This window comes from Artemia franciscana, unplaced genomic scaffold (genome assembly GCF_032884065.1).
Source record: "Artemia franciscana unplaced genomic scaffold, ASM3288406v1 Scaffold_1170, whole genome shotgun sequence".
Taxonomy (NCBI): domain Eukaryota; kingdom Metazoa; phylum Arthropoda; class Branchiopoda; order Anostraca; family Artemiidae; genus Artemia; species Artemia franciscana.
In genome coordinates this window covers 183,919-204,554 of record NW_027062752.1, presented here as the reverse complement: position 1 = coordinate 204,554, position 20,636 = coordinate 183,919, and the positions used below count along the sequence as shown (strand labels likewise).

Sequence of the window (20,636 nt, the reverse complement as noted above, 5' to 3'; positions counted from 1 at the left end):
GATACGAACGCATATGACCTATTGGTCGAACGCGTCAAACCCCAAACAACAACAACAGCAAACGCTGAAAGTTATTAAGTTGTTAAGTCTCTTACATTTCTTACCACTGAAACCAAATTGGCCTTACCATCGAATATACAGGAAACAAATAATAGGTACACAAACTAGAACCACATTTTTGTATAGCCTACTGTTTGAAATATGGTCACCCAGAACCAATCTATTGGCAATTTCTTTGGAAAGCATCTTAAAATCTTCCTGTTTTTAGACGCACCTATACTTCAGAACCATACTTAACTCAATTAACCATACTTATCATCAATTTAGCTTCCAATATTCTAATCTGGGCTTGAAAACTTTTCTTCATATCCTGTCAAACTTTTTTCAAATGTGGAAAAATATCCTGGGACTTAGGTATTCAGCTTTTAATATCTTCAACGCACCCACCATTTTTACTAATAATACTACCTAGGTCAATTAAGCTGTCTGCTTGATCAATGTTTTGTTACCCAGTGTCACCTGGTCATTTTGACTTACTTCTAGCCTTAGCAACCTAGTCTACTAAACATTAATTTTCAAACCTATTGTAGCACCCTGAACTTGCAAAACGTCTAGAAGCTCATTCATTTTCCTCATGCTTTCATCTAGGATGCTGAAATCATCAACAAAATCTAACTCCAAATGTTTACTTCCCTTCAATCCATGTTTTACAATAGCCTTTTCTTATCTCTTTAGGCCCAAGTCCATCAAAATAATCTATCCAAATAGGCATAGAACACAGAACTGCTTAACTCTTGATTTTGAACAAAACCAGCTACTAACCTCTTTTACTACCTTGACTTTAGCTTTGTTATTTATGTACATAGCACTAACTACTTTGATGTATTTGTTTGTTAGGCTACACCATAAAAAGACAATACCTTTGCTAAAGGTCTTCAATTGGCTGAATCAAACCATTGCTCATAATCTATAGAAATGACGACAAAAAGGTGTTCGATAACTCAGGCACTTCTTCATTATTAATGTCCCAGTAAAACTGTGTACATTCTCTTTGCTTCCTAAAAGCACACTGTTCTTCTCTTAAAGTTTTGTCGACTATATCTCCTAGTCTACAAATTAAACCCTGAATTGCTGTTGCTAGCAATAGGACAAATCCTGTGTCCTTACTATGATTACCATCATACTAATTAATTAGCTAGCTGTGGAAACTAATAAATTAGAAAGGCTGTGGCTGATACTTAAAAATAAACAATTTGCTTTTATCACTTTTGTTATACAGAGGTTTTAATTAAGATTTTCTTAAAATTGCTAGGTGCTACCCTTTTTCAAAAATCACATTCATAATCTTCGGTAACTTATTTCCAAGCCCATAACCACCATATTTAAGAACCCCATTTACCAATTATCAGCACCTGGGGCATTATCATGTTTTAATCATTTTAGTACTGTCAGTAATTCTTCTTCACAAAATAAATCATCCTTCAAATTTCATGGTCCTATCTTATCTGGAAGTGCTTAAACTAACAAAACCAGGACAGACAGACAAACCGACCGACAGAATTTGCGATCACTATGTCACTTGGTTAATACCAAGTGCCATAAAAACCAATTACAAAAAAAAAATGACTTTCGTCCCAACCCAAACCAGAAAAAACGGTCCCAACCACAAATCCACCATCTTTTCAAGGGGGGAGGCGTACACCCCTTGCCCCCCCCCCTCCGTCTGGATCCATCACTGCTTCTGAGGTCCCTTACTCAAAACGTATCCAAAATTTTATTTCGAGTGATTAAAGGCTCAGAGAATATATTATTACCGTATCAAATACGGTATGTTACATGATATAAATTCCATTGGAAAACCCTTATGAAAAGGAAACAATAGAAACTTATATTTAACTTGAGAACAAAAGTAGATAAGTTGAACAAACGAGCTAGTTTAACAATAGAACTTGTTCAGTTTGACAACTGAACAATTTGTTCTACAGCTTTTTCAGATTTCTTTTAGGGAAATGCCACATACACCTTTTGAATTTTTCTGGCAAAATTGTTTCACATTTTCAAATTCTCATGCTAACCATGGTATACACCGGTAAGAAGCTAATTTGAATAATTCTATAGAACAAATAATAGAAACACATCATGCGTTTCCGGCTATTATTTTAAAGAGATGTCAAGGATTCTTAAGAGTTTGTTTATTTGCGTTTTAGTATTTTATTTGGCATAAATCAATTCATCAAATAATCAATAAATAAATCAATTAATCAGCGACTTTTTGAACAGATTTCTGTAATTAGGGAATAGGATACTGGCTTTATTCAATTAAGTCCTTTAACACATAAACCTCAAACTAGAAAATCTGACAAGTTCCTTAGAATCGATTCTACTTCTGAACAACTCATGTAAACTAGTGGGAGGAATATTTTTATTTAAACTTTCTGCGTTTTGTCAAAGGCTCATAAGAGCTCGGAAGAAAACCAAGAGAAATGGCTAAGCATTTCCTACTTTCATTTTTGCTTTCTATTGTAGTTGGAATACTATTAATGTATTAGAATTCGTTCTATTTCTTTAGCTTTTGATTTCTGTTTCAAATATATTTACAGTCCAATCCTAATTCTTTCCCTCATAATCCTAATTTAACTTAAATATATAATATACAAATTTTGCTTTAGAACCAATTTTCTTATTTCACTGTTCATGTGGACTGAATAGTCCCAGGATGGAACCTCAAATTATGTCGATTTATATCAATTTTTTATTCATGTCAATCAATAGCACCTCAACTGGCTTTACAAACCTCCTTTTAAAAGAAGATTAGCTTTAGAGTATTTAGTGTTCTCGGTCTGGTCAGGAAATTTTTCCTCACCGGTAGAGCTTGCTCTTTCCTTTTCTTCTTTCCTTTCGTCAATTTTTAAGTTGTTTAAATCCTCGTCAGAATCTTGCTTTCCTGCAATTGATATTCACATAAATTTCATTTCAAAAATTGATGCTCACGTTTACAAAACAGTTTTCTATAACAGTATCATAAACAGTATACTATAGTCCAGGACAGGTATCAATTAAATCCTTAAAGAAGAGTCTAACCGTCGTGGACTGACAAAATAAGAAAAGTGAATATGGATAATTTTTGATAAATATAGTGATAAATATGTGATAAATATGGATTATTTGTAGGGAACGACATAAAGAATTATAACTATTTTTTTGTTTTCTTTAATAGCGACAAAAAGGCAAATCTGTTTTAATAGTTTTTGTGTGGATACTAAACTCGTCAGAGAAAAAAATAGAACTTGGAATTTTCGATCAAATAAGCTTCCTCCTAAATTCATATGACAATCCCATCGACAATAACCTTATATGCCCCAGGACACATCTTACAACCCTTTCCCAAAGCTTAAGGGACTGTATCAACCCTAGAGGCATTGTTATATAAGACGTCGACTTCACTTAACAAAAGGGCTATCTCAAAATTTTGGCAAAATACACTTCGGAGGAAAGGGCGTTAGATGGGCTAGTTGCCTTCTGATCAGTTTTGACTCTAAAAATAAAACTAAAAATGTCAAATCAAATGAGCCTCTACAAATGCTGATATGACAACCCCATCAAAAATAACCTTATATGCCCCTAGGTGACAACTTACAACTCTTGCACCCTAGCTCGGGAGCATTGTCAGCCATGAAACAAGCCTCCTTCAAAGTTGATATGACCACCCCTTTTAAAACAACCTAATATACCCGCACGGCAAAATTTATAGCCCTTTCCCGTAAGCTTTGGGGGCCAGTGAAAACCACAGCGGCAGTGTTATATGAAAAGTGGACTATTTTTAACAAAACACTATCTCAAAATTCTGATCAGATATATTGGGGGGAAAGGATGCTGGGGGGGGGGGGGCTAGCTGCCCTTTAATCGATTTAACAAAGAAAGATTTTAATATTAAATCAGCATCTTCCAAAGAATATATCACCACCCCTTCCAAAATAACTTTATATAACCCCGGGCACAACTTACAACCATTGTCGCCTAAGCTCCGGGAGCCTATTGCCCTCCAATCACTTTTGACTCTTAAAAAGAAAACTAGAATTTTAAATTATCAATCAAACGACCATCCTCCAAGGTTGACATGACCACCTCTTCCATAACAACTATAGGCCCCCAGGCCACAACTGGAAGCCCTTTCCCCCATGCTCTGGGAGGCTGTATAAGCCTAAGTGGCATGGTTATATGACATATAGACTATTTGCAGGAAAGAGAGCATAGGTGCCTGCAACCCTCCAATCAATTTTAACTCTAAAAAAATTAACCGGAATAATTAAATTTAACTTCGGCTTATATATATAAAACATTTCAAAGTTCTGTTTTTTACAAGGGATCAGACGAAAAGCAAAATGATTAAAAGTTGCAGCCCTCTTCATATGTTTGTGCAATATCTTTTCCTTTTTACTTCTATATATTTATTGATTTTTAAGACAAAAATGTGTAATCAAATGCAATATCAAAGAGAAAAGTGTGGACGTTGCTAAATGGTCGTATGCCTCACCCTCCTGTTCCACTTATAACTGTTCCAAATTTCATTTGAGACTTTTCATCTATCTATCTTTTGTCTGTGGAGCATACGGGTTTCTGCTTGCAAAAAACAGACACAGCAAAAAGGGGAAATTCAAGTTTATCCTTGGTAAAACATTTACCCTGAAAAATGAATCGAATGAAAAGTATTACATACACAAGAGCTACACTCCATGTAGGATTATTATTTAAATTTTTAACACATTTGAAAGTGAATTTTAACACATTTGTCATAGCACATTTTAACACATCACTAACACAAGTGATTATTAACACATTTTTTGCGAATATTCATCACAGTCACTCATTTTAAACTAAATATATTCGAGGCAAATTAACACAAGCAGTACTAGAACAGATTAAACAATGGAAAAAAAATAATAGAAAAATATGTTATTAAAACAAAAAATGAGTTTATCAGGAGAAGAGAGTACACTGTCAGGGTAGGATGTTTTATTTTGAAAACTAGCATACATTAAGTAATTCATTAACCACAGAAATGACTTTACATTCCCCCTTCCCCCCTTAGTGTGCAAATATATACCCTGAATTGCATATATGCAATAGATTTTCTATTATTTTGAAAAAAGTTAGAAAATTTTGCGTTGTATAGAGTTATAACGAAATCTCTGATAATATAGATATTACGCTACCGACCCCTATAGGTAATTACAGATCTCGTTAAGTGAAAGTATAAAACGCCCCTAAAATTCTTATTATTTCAAAACATCATTTTCACTAAAATTGGACAATTAACCAGGTTTAGTAATACTTTCTGATACATTAATTTTGAACTGGATATTTTAAACATAAGTTTCCCTGAGTCATAATCTGGATTTTCCTACGTTAACTTCAGTTTTTTTTTTTTTTTTTTTTTTTTTTTTTTTTTTTTTTTTTTTTTTTTTTTTTAGTCTTTTTTCTTGATGGGATCATTCTGAATCCCACAAATAAAAGGATTATAGCATAGATCAGTGTCTCATCAACTTTGTGCGTAAGTGAATGACTCTGGACCTAAAATAAAGTTTAAAATGCCTTGTAAATTATACGGTAGGGATGTTTTCTTTGAAGATCTTATAATACACCCAATGGACTGAGATATGTGAAGCTATGATACACATTATCACAATTTAAAGACCGCGATTTTTTTTTTTTTTTTTATAAAGAGTGATTTCCCAGACTGAATAAAATAGTTGACACCTATGCATATAAAACCAGATGTAAAAAAAAATCTTTGGCAACTTTAAAAGAAGAGATAAAACTAGACCTCCGTTGCCTGTGCAACGGGAAGTGATGTAGCAACTGTGCCCTGTTCCTTAGGGCACAGTTGCGGAGCAACACGTGCAACTGTGCCCTACGGGACACAGTTGCGGAGCAACAGTCTCCATTATGTCCTTCAGAGGACATTTTCCTAATGGGGCTTCGATTGTTGTCTTGAAGCATCTTTGACATGGTTTTATTTCGAGCTCCTACTAAACTGAGTTTGGTAAAATGTTCATCTGGTCCACAAATAAACGAGAAAAAAAATTCTAGCTGGCCCAGAACCGAAGTTATCTCTAGAACGTCGAAACTTCGGAAATTATTTCTAAGAGAACGAAGCAACTTGGTATAAAGAACACTTCACTTCTTCTTGCATAACTTTCATAGAACTACTCGATAAAAATAAAATAGACATCAAAATCGAAAATTTAAGAAAATTCCAAAAAATCGGAACGAGATGGACTTTTCCGGAATTATTTCCGGGAAATCTGTAAGAGCTACGGAATTTCATGCTTCAGTTCTCGAAAAGATCAATAAAAGTTCTATATGAGTTCATAATTATTTTATCTCTAAAACGTTTACTTCCGAAACTAGGGCCGTCTTAACTTGACGCCAATTCGAAGTATTATGTTTCGAGACGCACATTTCGGGAATTATTTCCGGGAAATCTGAAAGAGATACGGAAATAACGTCTTATAGTTTTCTGCTTAACTTTTGATGGTCTAAGCTAGGAAAATATAAAACAAACCAAATTCACCAAAAAATTTAAATTGCCCCGAGGGCATGACAAAACTTCCAAATAGAAAAACCCAAAGAAGGAATTTTATTTCGGAGAAACTATTGTAAGCTCCAGTTGTTAGGAGATCGAGACCTGTCGAACCGCGTTGGAAAAAAAATTCTAGCTGGTCCAGAACAGAAGTTACCTCTAGAACGTCGAAACTTCAGAAATTATTTCTTAGAGAACGAAGCAACTTGGTATATAGAACACTTCACTTCTTCTTGCATAATTTTTATAGCACTACTCGATAAAAATATTAGAAACATCAAAATCGAAATTTGAGAAAATTCAAAAAAAATCGGGACGAGATGGACTTTTCCGGAATTATTTCCGGGAAATCTGTAAGAGCTACAGAATTTTGTGCTCCGGTTCTCGAAGAGACAAATAAAAGTTCTACATGAGTTCAGCATAACTGTATTTCTAACAAGTTTATTTCCGAAGCTAGGGTCGTCTTAACTTGACACCAAACATCGAACGCAGAGTTTCTAAGAAAAAAACGGTTTTATTTTTTTTTTATGGAAAACTGTTAGAAATTTTAGGAACTTCTCTGGAACTTTTTTACTCTGTTTCACGTTTCCCTTCCCTCTGAAAAATCTCAAATTTTTAACTCTTACCACTTCGGAGCTACAGGTCGCTGATCACGGTGAAAAAAAAAAAAAAAAAAAAAAAAAAAAAAAAAAAAAAAAAAAAAACTACGAAAGCAGTAGTGTTGCTCCGCAACACAATAACACAGTTGACAATTCTGAATATTTATAGGATGGATAATTACAATTTCAAGATAAACCAGAATTTCTTTAAATAATTGAAACTAGAAATCAAATTTAACTTTTAGAATTTGTCCTGTACAACAGAAAAACTTCGGAAATTATTTCTAAGAGAACGAAGCAACTTGGTATAAAGAACACTTCACTTCTTCTTGCATAACTTTCATAGCAGTACTCGATAAAAATAAAATAGACATCAAAATCGAAAATTTAAGAAAATTTCAAAAAATCGGAACGAGATTGACTTTTCCGGAATTATTTCCGGGAAATCTGTAAGAGCTACGGAATTTCATGCTTCAGTTCTCGAAAACATCAATAAAAGTTCTATATGAGTTCATAATTATTTTATCTCTAAAACGTTTACTTCCGAAACTAGGGCCGTCTTAACTTGACGCCAATTCGAAGTATTATGTTTCGAGACGCACATTTCGGGAATTATTTCCGGGAAATCTGAAAGAGATACGGAAATAACGTCTTATAGTTTTCTGCTTAACTTTTGATGGTCTAAGCTAGGAAAATATAAAACAAACCAAATTCACCAAAAAATTTAAATTGCCCCGAGGGCATGACAAAACTTCCAAATAGAAAAACCCAAAGAAGGAATTTTATTTCGGAGAAACTATTGTAAGCTCCAGTTGTTAGGAGATCGAGACCTGTCGAACCGCGTTGGAAAAAAAATTCTAGCTGGTCCAGAACAGAAGTTACCTCTAGAACGTCGAAACTTCGGAAATTATTTCTTAGAGAACGAAGCAACTTGGTATATAGAACACTTCACTTCTTCTTGCATACTTTTCATAGCACTACTCGATAAAAATATAAGAAACATCAAAATCGAAAATTTGAGAAAATTCCAAAAAAAATCGGAACGAGATGGACTTTTCCGGAATTATTTCCGGGAAATCTGTAAGAGCTACGGAATTTTGTACTCCGGTTCTCGAAGAGACAAATGAAAGGTCTACATGAGTTCAGCATAACTGTATTTCTAACAAGTTTATTTCCGAAGCTAGGGTCGTCTTAACTTGACGCCAAACATCGAACGCAGAGTTTCTAAGAAAAAAACGGTTTTATTTTTTTTATGGAAAACTGTTAGAAATTTTAGGAACTTCTCTGAAACTTTTTTACTCTGTTTCACGTTTCCCTTCCCTCTGAAAAATCTCAAATTTTTAACTCTTACCACTTCGGAGCTACAGGTCGCTGATCACGGTGAAAAAAAAAAAAAAACTACGAAAGCAGTAGTGTTGCTCCGCAACACAACTAGACTAATCTTTATAAAAGAGAATATGAAAGCATTTTGCAGAACGAAAAGAGGAGCGCCAAATAAAAGGTTAAGAAATATATTTACTAATAGAGGTGGTAAATGAAAGAGGAACGAGGTGTAAAGGGGGCTAGGAATAGAGAGAAAAACAGAGGAATGATTTAAGAGATAGAATAGAAGATATTTGCGATTATTTGGATCTTACTTTCGCAAAATATTCATTTATCATTTTAGTGTAATTTTCAATTTAGTTTATTTATCAGAAAGGAAACCGAACCATTAATTTTTGTATATTCTTCTTTATCTAGGAGTCTTTCAAAAGCTCACATGAAGGATTGGCCTAAATTCTTAATTTCAAATTAACAAGTAAATCAATTAAAATATTATGTTTCTCAATCCAATAATGGAGCTCAAACCCCAACCACAAAACCCAAAGAAAAGATTTAAAAGAAATAAGTTAATGTCACAAATTTCCTTCAGTGATTTTCCGCAGATGGAATAGTCCGTAGAGAGGAGGGTCCCAAAGGAAATTTCCGGTAAAGGGGCGGGGTTTTCCAGCGGAATTTTCTTATAGATTTTCTGCAAAACAGAGTTCATTTAAAGGTTTTTTTTGGTTCGATTTTTTGTTGTTTTTTTTTACTGCAGGTTGACGGAGATCCCAGTCGAAACTTACGTTTTTATTTTAACCATTCTTTATTTCACAAATGCGTAAAATCACCCTTGATTTCTAGATTATAATTGCTTTTTTTTTCAAACGTCATGCAACTTTTAAGTAAAAATTAACATTTTTTCGCAAAAGCCATTTATTTCTAGAAGTGCATGTATGTCCTATCAAAAGCCCTAACTATAAAAAAAGCTGTAATTTAACAGAAGTTTCATGTGAAATTCCAAGAGAAACTCTTTTTTTTAAAATAATAATGTCAACAAAACCCTACATTTTATGCGTCAAATGTATGATATTAATTTGGACATTCTTACGATTCATACAACTTTAATCTAAATAAACACAAAACAAATTGTGAAAATATAATTAGATAGATTGATAAAATAGATTCTAGGCTATTGATTACTGACAAAACTGGCTCGTTAGGTTCAATCACTTCAAAAGTAATCAATCAGTGGATAAATATTTAAAAAAAAACAAGAGCTAAGAGCTCAAAAATTAATAGATTGATTTAAAAGGAAAATCAGAGGCTTAATGCCGGTCGGGATTTAGAATAAGAGCTCTGAGCCACGATGTCTTTCTAAATATCAAAATTCATTGAGATCCGATCACCCACTCGTGAGTTATAAATACCTCATTTTTTCAAATTTTGCCTCTCCCTTCAGTCCCCCAGATGGTCAAATCGGGGAAAACAACTTTATCAAGTCAATTTGTGCAACTCCCTGACATTTGCTTATTCTACCCACCTTTCATCTTTTCATCCCGATTCCTCCACTCTAAGCTTTGCCCAAGATTTCCTATTTCCCCCTCCTCTTTATGTCCCCGGATCAGATTCGAGTCGAAAATGGAGCATCTGAGACGTAAGATCCTTCTATATATCAAGCTTCATTAAGATCCGATCACCTATTCATAAGATAAAGATTTCACGTTTTCCAAGCATTCCGGTTTCACCCTCCAACTCCCTTCTAAATATCAAATTTCATTAAGATATGATCAACTGTTCGTAAGTTCCAAATACCTCATTTTTTTCTAATTTTTCCGCATTATTCCCCCCCCCCCCCGACTCCACCAAAGAGAGGGGATCCGGTCCGATTATGTCAGACAAGTTGTTTTAATTATTCATCTGCGGAGAGCCAAAATCAAAATATGCATTGATTCAAAAACTTTCAGAAATTAAATTTAAAAAAACAAGTTTTTTAACGGAAAGTAAGGAGCAGTATTAAAACTTAAAACGAACAGAAATTACTTCGTGTATGAAAGGGGCTGCTTCCTCATCAACACCCCGCTCTTTACGCTAAAGTTTTTTACTGTTTTAAAAAGTAGAGTTAAGAGAAAGAGTCAAACTTTAGCGTAAAGAGCGAGGCGTTGATGACGATGCAGCCCCTTTCAGATACGACGTAATTTCTGTTCGTTTTAAGTTTTAATGTCGCTCGACAGTGGGCAACCTCGACAGTTAAGAAAGAGTAACTATTTTTCTAGAGAAGATTTTTAAGGTTTTAAAGACCTTAGCAAAATTTTGGTATATTTAGCTAATTTCACTAAAAATCCCCCCCCCCTTCCAAATACAAACACACCCAAAATTTAGACATGCAGGTGTGGATTAGCATTAATCAAGAAAAATTTGGAAAGTAACCAGACAACCAGAAAAATATCACAGATATTGAGAAGAGCTAAGAGCTCATATGGCACTTGTGACGAGGTTGGAAGAGCCAAGACCCAAGAACTTATATGGTATGAGCTCTAGTAAAATTCTAAGAATCAATAGATTGCTTTAAAAGGAGAATCAGAAGCTTAATGCCGGTCGGGATTTAAAATAAGAGCTCTGAGTCACGAGGTCCTTCTAAATATCAAAATTCATTAAGATCCAATCACCCACCCGCAAGTTAAAAATACCTCAATTTTTCTAAATTTTCCTCTCCCTTCAGCCTCCCAGATGTTCGAATCGGGGAAAATGACTTCATCAAGTCAATTTGTACAGCTCTCTGACACACCTACCAATTTTCATCGTTATAGCACGTCCAGAAGCACCGAACTCGCCAAATCACTGAACCCCACCATCTAACTCCTCCAAAGAGAGCACATCCAGTCCGGTTACGTCAGTCACATATCTACGACATTTATAAGCATTTTCCAAGATTTCTGGTTTCACCCTCCAGCTCCCCCCACTGTCAACAGATCTGGTCGGGATTTGATATAAGAGCTCTGAGACACGAGTTCCTTCTAAATATCAAATTTCATTAAGAACCGGTCACCCGTTCTTAAGTTAAAAATACCTCAATTTTTCAAACTTTTCCGAATTAGCAACCCTCAGCTCCCCCGAAGAGAACGGATCCGTACCAATTATATCAATCTCGTATCTATAACTTGTGCTTATTCTTCCCATCAAGTTTCATCCCGATATCTCCACTCTAAGCGTTTTCCAAGATTTCTGTTTTCCCCCTCCAACCTTCTATGTCCCTGGATTCGATTCCAATTAAAAATGGAGCATCTGAGACATAAGATTCTTCTATATATCAAGTTTCATTAAGATCCGATCACCCATTCGTAACATACATCGATTTCACGTTTTCCAAGAATTCCGGCTTCCCCCTCCGACTCCCTTCAATGTTACCGGATCTGGTCGGGATTTGAAATGAGTTTTAAAGCACAAGATCCTTCTAGATATAAAATTTCATTGAGACCTGATCACCCGTTCGTAAGTAACAAATACCTCATTTTTCTAATTTTTCCGAATTACTCCCCCCCCCAACCCCACCAGAGAGAGCGGATCTGGTCCGGTTATGTCAGTCACCTATCTTGGACTTGTGCTTATTCTTTCCATCAAGTTTCATCCTGATCTCTCCACTTTAAGCGTTTTCCAAGATTTTCGCCGCCCTCCCCCCCTAATGACACCGGACCCGGTCGGGATGAAATATAAGAGATCTGAGTTTCGAGGTTCTTCTAAATATGAAATTTTATTAAGATGCGATACCTCATTTTTTCTAATTTTTTAGAATTAAAACTCCTCCAAAGAGAGCAGATCCGTTCCAGTTATGTCTATATCGTATCTAGGACTTGTGCTTATTTTTCCTACCAAGTTTCATCCCGATCCCTCCACTCTAAGCATTTTCCAAGAGTTTAGGTTTGCCCCCCTCCACATCATCCCCTTTACCGGATAAGGTTGAAATTTAATATTAAAGCTCTGAGACATTACATCCTTCCAAACATAAAATTTCATTAAGATCCTATCACTCCTTTGTAAGTTAAAAATACCTAATTTTTCAGAATTAACCCTCCCCCCCCCTACTCCCCCAAAGAGAACGGATCCGTCCCGGTTATGTCAATCACGTATCTAGGACTTGTGCCTATTTTTCCCACCAAGTTTCATCCCGATTCCTCCACTCGAAGCGTTTTCCAAGATTTTAGGTCCCCCCCCTTCAATTCCCCCCAATATCACCGGATCCAGTCAGGATTTAAAATAAGAGCTCTGAGACACGATATCCTTCCAAAATTCAAATTTCATTAAGATCCGATCAATCCTTCATAAGTTAAGAATACTTCATTTTTCTATTTTTCCAAATTAACCGGGCACCTACTCCCCCCCCCCCGGATGGTCAAATCGGGAAAACGACTATTTCAAATTTAATCTGGTCCGGTCCCTGATACACATGCCAAGTTTCATCGTCCTAGATTGCCTGGAAGTGCCAGAAGTAGCAAAACCGGGACAGACAGACAGACCGACAGAATTTGCGATCGCTATATGTCACTTGGTTAATACCAAGAGCCATAAAATGGTAAAAGACTCTTATTGCTAAGTTTTCTCTATATAAATTACAATTCTGTTTATTAAATAGTAAAAAAAAGGAAATTAATATGACTACACTTCTTCAGCCCCTAAATAGCAAGAGGTTAGGGTCCGGGGCGTAATGTATTCCAAAAATAGTGTATTAAACATTTCACGGTTCACAAAAAAAATAACAAAATAGGGAATTAGCTGAAAAATAATCATATATATGGAAGAAAACCATGATTGAAATAAAAATGTCTGATTAAGGAAATGAACCCTTGCCATTCTGATTCAGTCTAACCAGCTAGTAACTGGACGGCGGCCGATGATCAAATTCAATCTTTTTGTTCTTGTAGGACCAAGTTGTGTAACTTACAGCCCTTTTCCCAAAGACTATGGACAGATATGTCATCACCAAAAGCATAGTTATTGGACCTTATTCAGCAAATATATTTGTAATCAGCTATTATAAAACATCGAGTTAATAAATGCTTCTATTATGAAGAGTGAGAGCATTAAACTATATTTGGCGAAGCTCAACTTTTGCGAACAGGAGAAGGGAAGGGGGTACGTCTAGGAATAGTCATTTGGAATTTTGAGATTCAATTATTTGTTCCACTATGAATTTCTTCTTGTTGAGAGCATTCGATATTTTAAAAATCATCTTGCGGGCCGTACATATGTAGCAGCTTGTGCAGCAAATTTATCAGCGTTTTTTAGCTATGTGCTATGATTTTTCACAATTTAAGTATGACTGACGAAAAACTACTGATTAAATCTTAATGAGGTTAGCTTACCAATAAGATTACCAATGAGCTACCTTTTTTGTTACATTGGAAAAGAAAAAATTCTTTAGCTATGTCCTTTGTCAGATCCATGTCAGATGGGTACGTCAAGTTACTTCAAATAAAAATTGACGTCAGTGTAAAAGAAAAAAAAAGAACACGCCAACAGCAGTATTTATTTTTATTTTTTTAGTTGCCATAACAAAAATTAATGAATTAGCAAGTTGCAAACCACAGTTTGCAAAAGAAAGAACAATATAAAAGTATGAAAAAGATGTCAAGAAACAACAAATATTAGATGGTGTTAATGATTTTTCCTGATGCTAGCCCCAGTTTACTTGTACTCTTTAGCATAAGTTACATGAAAACTTCGCAAAATGAAAAAAATAGATACGGCTGGCAAATTTCTATAATAATTATAATTACGTCTTTTTCAATTCGCTTAGAGGATCGCAAGGTGTAACAAATTTGGTGTTACCGGCTTTCCTAGGAACATCTTAAACAATATTCAGTCAATTTTACCAAAACGAAATGAGAAATTTCACAATTTTCATGGAAAACAATTTTCCGAGAAAAAAACACGGAAAATACCCCCCCCCCGCAAAATATCACCTCCACGCAGCTGGTTGGTCTCCAATCCCTTATGACTTCATAAAAAGGACTAGAAGTCTTAATTTCAGATCTAACGAGTGCACTCCTAATTTTTCTCCTTGCAGCTGGTTGGTCTCCAATCCCTTATGACTTCATAAAAAGGACTAGAAGTCTTAATTTCAGATCTAACGAGCGCACTTCTAATTTTTTTTAACTTGAAGGGAGGAGTGGATAAGGATATGGCAATACCCCTCCTGTACCGAATAAATTCTGACCATTTGTGGTTTAATGTTTTTCTTAACTTTCAGAATAACAGCGTAGACCTGAAATATACTCAGAAATCATAAGGGAGTACATATCAATTTCACATTTCTGACGCAATTTTAAAAGTTTATTTTGTACCTCTCCCCTCCCCAAAAAAAAAAAAAAAAAACCTTTGCTGAAAAATGCCCTTTTGTTGGGCAATTTTTCACGGAGGGGATTACCAGCATGATTTTAACAAGAGCTAAGAGCTCATATGGCACTTGTGAGGAGGTCGAAAGGGTCAAGAGCTCATATGGCATGAGCTCTAGCAAAATTTTAAGAATCAATAGATTAATTTAAAAGGAAAACCAGAGGCTTAATGCCGGTTGGGATTCAAAATAAGAGCTCTGAGACACAAGGTCCTTTTAAATATCAAAATTCATTGATATCCAATCACCCACTCGTAAGTTAAAAATACCTCATTGTTTCTAAATGTTTCCTCTCCCTTTAGCCCCACCCCCCCCCCACCGCCAAATGATCGAATCAGGGGAAACGACTTTATCAAGGCAATTGGTGCAGGTCCCTGTCATGCCTACCAATTTTCATCGTCCTAGCACGTCCAGAAGCACTAAACTTGCCAATGTACTGGACCCCTCCCCCCTAACTTCCCTAAAGAGAGCGGATCCAGTCGGGTTATGTCAATCACGTATCTATGATATTTTATAAATTCCATCCCAATCTCACCACTCTAAGCGTTTTCAAAGATTTCTGGTTTCCTCTCCAACTTCCCCCAAAGTCACCAGATCTGGCCGTGATATAAAATAAGAGCTTTCAAACATGAGTTCTAATTTTTCCGAATTAACACCCTCTCCATCTTCCCCAAAGAGAGTGGATTAAGTCCGGTTATGTCAATCACGTACCTAGGACTTGTGCTTATTCTTCCCTCTAATTCTCAGACTGATCTCTCCACTCTAAGCGTTTTCCAAGATTTCCGGTCCCCACCCCCACCTACCCCCAATGACACTGGATCCAATCAGGATTTAAAATAAGAGATCTGAGTTACAAGATCCTTCTAAATATGAAATTTTATTAAGATCCAATAATTCCTTTGTAAGTTAAAAATACCTCATTTTTTCTAATTTTTCAGAATTAACCCTTCCCCCAACTCTTCCAGAGAGAGAATCCGTTCCAGTTATGTCAATCACGTATATAGGACTTGTGTATGTTTTTTCCACCAAGTTCCATCCCAATCCCTCCACTCTAAGCGTTTTCCAAGATTTTAAGTATCCCCATCCTACCCCCCCCCCAATGCCATCAGATCCAGTCGGGACTTAAAATAGGAGTTTTCAGTTTTCATTCAGAGTTCAAGGAGTTAACAACAAAACCAGATTTCATTTCTTTCGGATAACATCCATGCTTACATTTAGACAAATTGTGTAACTAACTAGTTTAAACCAAAATTGAAATAACGTTTCTCTCCCGCGTGGCTTTGAGCCAATATTGTGATTTTTTTCGAATGGTGAAAAAAAGTCTTATTGCTAATTAACGATACTGGATCAAATCAAGGAGTGATAAAGGTTTTACATTTTGCACTTTGATAAGTTTATAAGGGTGTAAATGGCAGTCCAAACACGAGAGGCCGAGAAAATGCAAAGTGCCCAGTTCTTGCAAGAAATTAATTTTAAACTGGATTTATTACCGGTGCTTTCGCAGAAAGTTAATACGATTCCTGAACTTTCGGATAGCATTGATGCCATACAAGTACAGTTAAGTAACATTATTACGCAGTTATCTAACAATGCTAAGACAAATGATGAAATTAAAAAAGAGCTGGAAAATGTGAAATCTAACCTAGCAGTCTCTTATGAACGAGCCAACAAGCTCGAAGCAGAGCAGAAAAGAACGAATTTAATCTTCTATAATTACACCCCTCAACAACTCGGCGATTATACTCTGAAGCAAGAAATAACGGGGTTATTAAATCGTACTATGCCGTCTCTCGGGATAAATCGAAGTGATATACGTGACATTTTTAGATTGAAATCAGGGCCGATAGTAGTAAAGCTAAACTTGGTTGAAATCAGAGACTATATTTTAAGAAACAGCTCCGTATTAAGAAGGTTTGGTTTATCGGTGGCTCCGGATTACACAGCTATACAAAGGGAGGCCCGTAAACATTTAAAGGAAATGTTAACTACTGCGCAAAATGATGGCCGTGATGCAAAATTACGAGGTGACAAACTATTCATCGAAGGCCGAATATTCAGGTATGATGGAAATTCAATAGTCGAGATTAAGCGTAATTTGAAGCCAGTACAAAATTCTGGTCCACCCTTTAGTGCTAGGCTCCCAAATGATCCCAATAATATTCCGATGAGGCTAGTTAGTGATGCCAGTGATAGTGATACTGAGACATTAGTACCATCGACCACCACTCCTCAGGCAGTATCGACAGCTAAAAGACCTTCTAGTGCTATTATCAGCCCAAATGACTTGTTTCGACCAGGTACTCGTAATGTAGCACCCAAAGGAAGCCATTCGCCAAGAAAGAAGTTTAATGATAGACATCGTGGTGGTTTTTCACGTGATTTTTATTACAATAAACACCGAAGTGAGTTAGCGGATATAAATAACCGCACTCGTGAGTATTATCATGTTGCCTTTCCCCCGACTAAGACTAGTAACGAGCAATCTCAACCAAAGGCTAGTGATGTTAACGTGCTAACAGAAGGCGTAGAAACATAGGATATAGAGGGCCATATACTGAGTCTAGTGTCATGGAACATACAAGGATTACGTGATAAGTTGACCTATTTATATGACGATTTATTTTCGTTTGATGTGATTTCGCTGATTGAAACATGGAACGCTTGTTCTCCTATATCACCTCTCCCCGGGTATTTCGTTGAACAGACCGTGCGTAATGTAGCAAGAAATAATAGACATTATGGTGGCATTTTGGTTTTGGTTAAAGCATCTGCTATTGACGGCTATGAGAGAATTAGTAGTAGATCTGAAAACTTGCTTTGGCTGTCTATTTATTTGAAATGTGGGAAGCAATTAATTTTGGGTGTAGTGTATATACCTCCACAGAATAGTTCGTACAATCGAGAAAATACTTGGGAAATTTTAGGGGAAGAATTTTCGTTAATACAAGAAAGTTATAAAGATCTGGATTGTGTGTTAATGGGGGATTTCAATGCTTATACCGGCCTGGAGGCTGAGATCCCAGATGTGTTGATCCCAGATTTAGGTGATTTTGTCCCAATTTGTTGTAGAATACCACGAAGCAACAAGGATGAAAAAAGAAAAATAAATGTATGGGGAAGAAAGCTCCTGGCGTTTTGTGGGGAACATGGTCTGATGATTGCGAATGGTAGGTTTGGGAAGGATAAGGGTAGGGGCGAGTTCACTTGCCTTTCGGGTCCAACTCCAAGTGTTGTAGATTATGTGCTAATTAATACGCAACTTGTACCTGAATCAATAAATATGGGAGTATTAGATTTAGTTGGATCTGATCATAGAGCTATTATGCTTGAGGTGAAGATTGGGCAGTTTGCGAAACACGGTTCACGACTAAGAAATTTCTATAATGCGGATTATAGAAAAATAGGTTTAGGAAAACGAATTAGAAATGATTTAACAGATAAAGATATTGAGGCATTTAGAAGGGAGCTATTGGACTCGCATGTAAAAAATAATTTGAAAGCGTTAGAAGACAATGAAAAAGATGCACATAGTGTAATTATGCTGTTAAATGAAATAATGGGCAGTTGTGCAGAATCATGTGGCCTAACTAAAAAATTAAAAAAGAATGAGGGATATTTTGACTTGGATTGCAAGTTAATGAAAGAAGAAGCAAAATATTTATTAAATCGTTTGAATGAATTTGATAGCGCGGAAGATCAAAGTCTAAAATTGGCTAATTATAAAGATAAAAGAAGAGAATATAAAAGTTTAATAAAAAGAAAAAAAAAAGAGTACGAGCATAAGAAGAAACTGGATATCGCTGATGATTTTAGAAATAAAGATTTTAAAAAGTTTTGGGGCTATATAAAGAATGATAGTGGAAGGAGAAATGTTAATTCCCAGGCTGTTCCGGAAGCTGATTCATGGCCTGATTACCTAAATAATTTAGAAGGTGTTTGTGCAGATCTTCAGGAGGTAGCGCATACCCCAGAGATGGTTATTTATCCCATGAGAGAACATGATTACGATTTAGTGGGTGATGTGAATGGCCAAGAGATTAAGTCAATATTTAAGAAGTTAAAAGGTGGTACTGCTGCGGGTGTTGATGGTATACCAATATTGTTATTTAAGAATTTTCTTTCCATTTTGATACCGATAATTGTTCTTCTTTGTAATAAGGTGTTAAGGTCAGGGCAATGGCCAAGCGCTTGGAAGACATCATTGTTTATACCACTTTTTAAGAGAGGAAACCCGAAGGCTCATGAAAATTATCGTTTAATAGCACTTGTCCCTGCTTTAAGTAAGGTTTTGGAGAAAATATTAGATACCAGGCTTTCCAATTGGTTAAATACAAATAATTTAATACATGAGGAACAAGGAGGTTTCAGGACAGGGTATGGGACGACAGATAGTGTGTTTATTTTAAAGGCATTAATAGATAAATATGGAAAGGGTAAAACTTGTCTTTATGTGGGATTTTGGGATCTCCATAAGGCTTTTGATAGTGTCGACAGAGAGTTATTGAAGGATGCCATGCTAAATATTGGCCTTCCCCATTCATTTGTTAGATTGATAGTGAGCATGTATACTTGTGTGAGTGGAATCATTCAAGTTGGTAATAGGTTTTCGAAGCTTTTTGATATTAAGCGGGGAGTAAAACAGGGCAGTACCCTTTCACCTAAGTTGTTTAATATTTTTATTAATGATGTTGTTAATTTTCTAGAGAATAGATGGGCTCCGAAAGTTAGCCTAGGGACTCAAAAACTATCTCTCTTATTATTTGCAGATGATATTGCTTTGGTGGCTAATAAACCGCAAGATCTACAGACTCTTTTGAATCTCATAGAAGAATATTTGCATATAAAAAAGTTAAGGCTGAATACTGAAAAGAGCGAAGTTGTTATTTTTAAAAAAAGGAAGGTTGGGGACGATGAAAAATATACGTTTAAATTTAATAATAAGGAACTATTTATAAGTAAAAGAATAAAATATTTAGGCTTTATCTTATCGGAAAATGGAAGCCTAAGGAGTCATGTTGATGAAATAATTAAGAGAGGTAGGGTGGCCATGTCAGCTATATTTAGAAACCCGACGATAATGGGGATCAAAAACCTAAAAATGCATAAAAGAATATTTAACACAAAAATTTTACCCGTAATAGAATATGGAGCAGAGATATGGGGTGGAGAAACGGTGCAGCAACTGGAGTCCCTTCAGCTCCAGTATTATAAAAGAGTGTTTGGTTTACATCAGACAACTCATTCACAGATTCTGAAAGGTGATATGGGCCTGTTTTCTTTAAAGCTACGTAGGTATATTTTAATGCTTAGATTCTGGTTGAAGTTAACTAAGAGTAATGAAGATAGACTAGTAAGAGTGGCATATGAAGAGATGTTGAAATGTGGTTTAAAAACCTCATGGCCATCCCAAATGAAATCATTACTAGAAAAAGTAGGAATGCCTTATTTATGGAATAATGGTCTTTGCTCTCGCGATGTACCAGCAAATTTAGAAAGCCAGGTACGATTTATATTAGAGAGTCAGGAAATTCAGCATTGGCAAGGGCTGGTTCTTGATTCTACAACCCTACAACATTATAATCAGGCAAAACCTAGTTTTGGGGAGGAAGTTTATTTTAAACTTAATTTACCGGCTATGATTCTACGTCGTTGGATTCAGCTTAGGGCAAATTGTCTTCCAATCCAGAACAGGCAAAAAACGTTCGACAAAAATAAAATGATAGTTGGTCCTGATAGGCGGTATCTTTGTCCTCTTTGTAAAGAT

General features: G+C 35.7%; 1 long non-coding RNA gene across 14 annotated transcripts in view; it reads right to left on the bottom strand.

The window, feature by feature from the left end:
• The window catches only part of LOC136042354 (uncharacterized), a 169,490-nt gene that overhangs the window by 64,616 nt on the left and 84,238 nt on the right, over positions 1 to 20,636 (bottom strand). For 10 of the 14 annotated variants that reach the window (XR_010621263.1, XR_010621262.1, XR_010621264.1 and 7 more), the window contains exon 6: positions 2,795 to 2,944. The exons of 1 other annotated variant lie outside the window; for it this stretch is intronic. This is a non-coding gene — a long non-coding RNA (uncharacterized LOC136042354). Of the gene's footprint in view, positions 1 to 2,738; positions 2,945 to 20,636 lie in introns of those variants that run through there. 3 more of the 14 variants (XR_010621274.1, XR_010621275.1, XR_010621266.1) reach the window with 2 other exon arrangements.